Here is a 6,058-nt window from a genome sequence, read left to right on the forward strand (position 1 = left end):
CTATTACTCATCGCACAAGCCTATAATCAAAATACAAACGCCCAACAAACATCGCAGCGAACCTAATGTCCAAATTAAACAAAATCTGTTTATCATTACGATGTTCTCGGTGTCATCTGCTCGAGGGACATAAATACAAGCTGCGGGGATGACTCGGCTGCGCGCATCCGCCGCCTCTCTCAATCTAAAGCTCGTCGGGGGAAATTAAAACGGCCCGCAATCATTCAACAAAATGCGTCTACCTGGTTTTATTGGTCGAAAAAGCGGGATCTACGTGGAGAAAGGGAAATAAAGGGAGAAAAGAAAGAGAGAGTTGCTCGTCCGGAGCTCTGCTCCTTTCGCTGTTTGGCTGTTTGCGATTCAATACGACAGAAACATCGGGCCCTGGCGAGTCGCCGAAAGGAAAAAGACAAAACGAGCCGACATCGGGGGCCGCAGCAGGCTCCACCGCGAGGTAAATCGAGAAGCTGCGCCGCTAGCTGCGAGTCGAGGAGCCGTCCGGGTGCGGACGACCAAGAGGACTCATGATTCAGTTAGGAGGTTTGAGGTTTGAGGTCTGGCCGTCATTATGTCGCCTGCCGCCGTAGCTGGCGGCTTGTCTGACGAAGAACGCCGAGGTGGCGGCGGTGAAGGAGAATGGAGAGGCAAAAGGAGGTGGGGAAGACCTGTGGTAGCGGATCAAGAAGGTGGAGAACGAAGCAACAGCGGCTGAAAGAACAAGAGAAGAAGGAGGAGGAGGTGGAGGTAAACCGAGGAGGGAAGAGGACAAAAACGAGGCATTAGCGCTACCCGTGCTACCGTGTGTTCCATGGTCTGGCTGACCGCCCGCTGATGCCCATTTCTACTTACCAAATTAGCATTATTACCCGGCACGGACGCAAAAATGCAATCAATGTGTATATCCGTCGGTACGTATGTAGAATCGAAAAAAGAAGGTGCCGACCCCCGTCGGACGTCGATGTACCCGCCGCGAACCAGTGTTAACGACCCTGATCCTCACCGTCCCCGAAGACGTACGAGTGTACCTGCGCTCGGGCATCGGTTAGCACCTTCGATGCTTTATACGCGCCACGATTCCCAAAACTTCTTTTTCCCAGGTTTGCTGATTGAACAGCCTGAAAAACAGGATTACCTTAAGATTGGCCATGTCTCGTGTAGAGTACCAGCCACGCACCAAATAAATCTCGAAAACTCGATCGTTATGAAGGGGCGGGAACGCTTTACGTATTACGACTACGTAAGTAAGAGAGAAAAAGATAGAAGGGAAACTTGAGTGATTCTACACGAAGAATACAGATGAAGAAGACGATAAGACACATTTTCTGTTTTTCACGAGTAAGCAGTTCTTGCAGCAAAATTTTGGTTTAATATCTATTTACGAGATTCTCTTTATATTTCATTTTGAAGCTAAATAAGTTTGTACATCGCGAAAAAATGATATAAACAATAAAAGATTCCAAGCAGAATTATACAAAAAGGTATTTGTGACCATCATTTTTCTATACGTTTCAATTTATAGAGTTAGTCTTCCAAAAGACTCGGTGAGGAAAGAGAAATGCTTTGCTCGCTTGAGGGATGAACTAACGAGCAGTGTTTAAAAAACGCGATTAGGCGTGATTTACAACGGTTGTTGATGCCCAACGAAATTTCAAAGACCTTTTCCATGAGATACGTTTTCGAAAAATTATACAGCGCCACTTCAGAGAAATCGACGTACATCGGCTACGCGGCCGAGTTTTCGAGCTACCTCATCCGCTCGTTTAATATGCTAACTCGTTTAATAACTACCCGAATTTTATATGTATCAGTCAAGTCTCGCTTTTTAGCTAATTATTTACATCAGGACATACCTCGTCGATTTTAATGACCTTGACACATGTTGCCATTCGCCGCCGTTCGGCCTTAGTTTCCGAGAAATTCATATAAAACTTCAATTAGATTCAGTTTCCATTACATTTTATTCTGGTATCTCAGATGGCCACATTTTTATACAGCCCAACCTAAATTTAATTCATTGATGTTAATCGTCTTTAATATAAATAAAGAAAGATAAATCAATAGTTTGTAGCTTGGGTTAGATCGATATCGACTCAATTTTTATTTCATTCAATCTAGTAAACGTATCGTAAATTTGATTAATATTACAATAATTATTATTTATGTATTATATATCTTAGCATTTTGTTCAGTTCTTTGGAATTCCTAACTATCTAAACTTTGATGAAAGTCTGGTTCGAACAAACGCTATTGTTCTTTTGACTACATAATTAAACCTTAAACTGTTCAAAAAAGTATTAAATTCGAAACTTAATTCTAACCTAAACTTAATTCATACTATGAATTATCTAATTTTTTTTCTCGTTGGTCCAACTTTAAGGATAAATACACTAAAAAAATATAGGAAGTTAACCGATACTCACACAAAAAGTCATGATAATTCCAAATTATTAAACCAGGTATCGATACGACAAACCAAAACGCGTGATTAAACGATACTTCAATACCGCGATCGAAGTTAAGAGGCATAATCCGGTGAATTCTCACGCCCCTCTAATTTGTCGTGTGTATAACCTCTGAAACGCCTAGTTTGGCTTCCAAATCGAGCAACGCGCCCACCTCGCCACGTTTTTACGAGAGAACTTTAAAATTTATCATGCAATTCACCTTCCATCTACGCTCGAGAAACGTACGTTCACGTGGAGCGTAATCACTTTAATCTTCCGCTAATGAGAGTACCCGCGACCCATAAGCAACGAGATTCCATAATTTTTCAACGACGCCTGGCGCTCCTCTGTCGGTCGAGCAAACAACACGAACTCATAAAATGGCGTTCTCGCGCGAGAAGAAGTTCGATTCGGTTCTTCTAGATGCACGCACGGCACGCACACGCACACATGAGCACACGTACGCGTGTCGCGCCACGTGTATGCATGTATGACATGAGCAGCGGAGAAGGCTCGACTTTGGAAGCCTCAGGGCATGTAGACGTATAGGCTCCCCGTGTTACGCATCGTGCCGCACACGGGGCATACATCACTTCACGTGTGAACCCTCACCACCACTAGCAACATCAGCGCCGGCGACCTCACCTTTTAGATAGCTGTTCGTTCCGTGTTGCTGCTGCCGTTGGTTTCTCGGTGTGCCTGCACCGCGGTGTGTTGGTAATTATTATTACGAGGGATAAGAAGAACGAGCCGGGAGAGAGAAACAGCAGGGATCGGTGCGTGGATCTCCTTTCGGTGTTCCCCTGTAATCAGACAGCCGGACCTGACTGCTAGGTAGGAGGGGCAAGGTGAAACACAGAGAAAGAGAAACTTACGGAAGACGTATTAGTGTCGTTTCTGATTTAAGCTGCTGCACAGACCGACTTAATTGTTTCTAACTGATCTTTTCCCCACAAGGGAAACTACTGACAATTTGTCCTTAGGCTAAGGTTAGGTGGATGTTTCTGTACGATCGGCAATATCGAGTCGACGAACTTTTGCGTATAATTGACGTTTGAGGCGCCGCCTGTTCGGTGGACGAACAAACCAATGACCGATGAAAAGCATAGTCCTTTAAAATTTTAAACATCGATCAGTAAGTCGAAATTGGAAGGGAAAGTTGGTTTCATAAATTAGAAGATAATCATAATAACGTAGCGATGATTTATAAGCGAAGTAACAACTTTTTATTCGTCAGATAATTGAAACTCGGCAACGCCGGCCGACAAGTCGCGTATGCGTGAAATAAGAAAGCCGCAGCGCCGCGCGCAGGAAATGTACACTCTCGGTTCGGTGCGGGTTAACGTCGAATTATCGTTCCGGCAATTATCGTTAGCTGGGTGTAATTAAATTATTTCTCGAAGCCTGCGAGGAATTTAACCCGTTTTACCGCTTTTAGAATATCGCCCGATAGCACGATTGTACACACACAAACCACGGGTTTCAGCTACGTAATTACAGGTACGATAATTCATCGACGCGCGCACACGCATGCGACCTGTTCATCCGCGTCCGTGTCTACGTACGAGTTTCGTTAATAACGGTTTGCACCTCTGCCGAGGCTAATTAACGTTTCCCACTCCCTGTACCGCTAATTACGCGTCCTTAAAAAAATGTCCTTATTATCTTAAACACCGGCTTTCGGTAAAATCTGGATTTGTCGATCGACGAGAACGGCGCAATAAAACCACACAGAGACCGATCGCCTGCGTTTTCTCTTCGAGCCAAACGATAAATTTTCAACGTAGAACGAGAACTTCGGAAACACGGCTGGGGGGCACGTTTCGCGCTGCTTTGTCCTTTCGACTCCTCTCAGCCTCCCTCAACCACTTTCCTTTCTATTTCTCTTCTCTTTCCAACTTACCGGATCTCTCTGTGCGTCCATCCTTCTCTCGTTTCGGCCTCTTTCTAACCTCCTTCCCTGCAAATTTACAATGCCCTCGCTTGTAATAAGCGGTTGCGCGCTTCGTTCACGATTATGAGCTCACTTCAGGTACCGTGAGGACTTATCGAGTTAAGGCCCTTCCAACCGTGGAACACCAAACAGCGTCTTCTCTCCCTCGAACGATACCCCCTCGGTGGAAAACGAATTTTCATTTACACTTACACTGGCGATCCACGATTCACGCGTAAAGTGTGTAAAATAATATAGAACGTTTTCTTGAAGATTTGAAGGCCCCTTCACGATGAAAGGAAAATAATATAGTAAAAGCGTAATGCGTTTCGTACTGAGAGAAAGGTAAGCAATTTAGCACTTTACATTTAAGGAAAGAGGTTATATTAGAATATTTAATCACGTAGTCTTAAAGATATATAATCTTAGAAAACATAGAAATGTGTGCAAATATTTAATTTTATGAAGAAAGGAAATGAAAATTGATTCGTCCGACTTCTTTATTATGCAATTGTTTTTCACTTTTTAGGTTCATAAAGTTTCTCAATGAAAGAAAAGGAGAGACAAATAAATCAAGTTGAAGATTTTGCAAGGAAACCACTTTTTTCTAGAGAGACAGATTTATGGCGATATAAAAAAGATGGCATTCTAATTATGTAAAATGAGGTACGTTGATTACATTAAGCGGTAAGTTACAATTGAGAGTTTTAAGTAAAAATAATTGCACGAAAATAATAAATAATGATACCTTGTGCCTTTTAAGTATAATTAATTATAAGAATACTCTCTTGCATTATTGCAAATGAATTTCACGTGACATTAATTTTTACCATTAATATGCAAAGCTATATAATTTCGAATACATATATTACTAAATATAAATAACAATAAAAAGTGTGATAATTTGTATCAATTATAGAAATAACAGATATGATCATATTATATTATAGATTAAATATTACCTACGTGAAAATTAGTGTGTCTTACATTGTTTTAGAATGAATTATTTTATACATGTAAGCTATTAGTATTCTTACCTTGACATTTTCAACTGGTGCTTTCAGCAGTTACCCCGTTCGCATAAACGTTTTAAATCACTTTCTCATGAATAAAGGATTTTAGTTTAATCGTTTCTGATTTATAGTTAACTTAATGTCGTCCAACTGCGTTCACTTAAGAAAATTATAGAATACTTCAATAACATTGTTTAAATAATTTTTAAATTTCGAATTTATGAATAAAACGAAAAGATCAAGGTCTCATATACTTAAAAATAACTTATGAAGTTTTATTCGCATATGCTATAGGACGGTACTAAAAATTAAAACCAGAAAAGTATGATGCAATATTTGATAAGGAACTAATTGCCGTTTCAGATTGCGGTAGCGAAAGTTATGTAAATTTCCGTACAAACGCGTGACATTTGGAACATTTACGGAAACTTGTCTACGAGGAACTTAATCTAGTCAGCTGTAAACTGCTAATTATTAGCTATCGTGTCGATATCCATACACAGGCTATTAATCTTTCTTAATTACTCGACGAGAGATAAATTTCAGTGATATCTTAATACTAGATCAGTATTTAAAAATGTTCAGTTTTTCTAAACGACAAAACTCTCCATTTCCGCCTAAAAATACTTTTTTTCTTTAAAATTTAATGCTGTAAACATTATAAACAG

At 40.8% G+C, this 6,058-nt stretch overlaps 1 long non-coding RNA gene across 1 annotated transcript; it reads right to left on the minus strand.

Moving 5' to 3' along the window:
- Nucleotides 1-846: 846 nt before the first annotated feature.
- Nucleotides 847-2,984, minus strand: LOC139993924 (uncharacterized). Its single transcript, XR_011801486.1, has 3 exons — nucleotides 2,421-2,984; nucleotides 1,851-2,000; nucleotides 847-1,115 (listed from the first exon to the last, which is right to left on the minus strand). It is a non-coding gene; the product is annotated as an uncharacterized lncRNA (long non-coding RNA).
- Nucleotides 2,985-6,058: the final 3,074 nt, after the last annotated feature.

The sequence above is a fragment of the Bombus fervidus genome, chromosome 14, assembly GCF_041682495.2.
Source record: "Bombus fervidus isolate BK054 chromosome 14, iyBomFerv1, whole genome shotgun sequence".
NCBI lineage: Eukaryota > Metazoa > Arthropoda > Insecta > Hymenoptera > Apidae > Bombus > Bombus fervidus.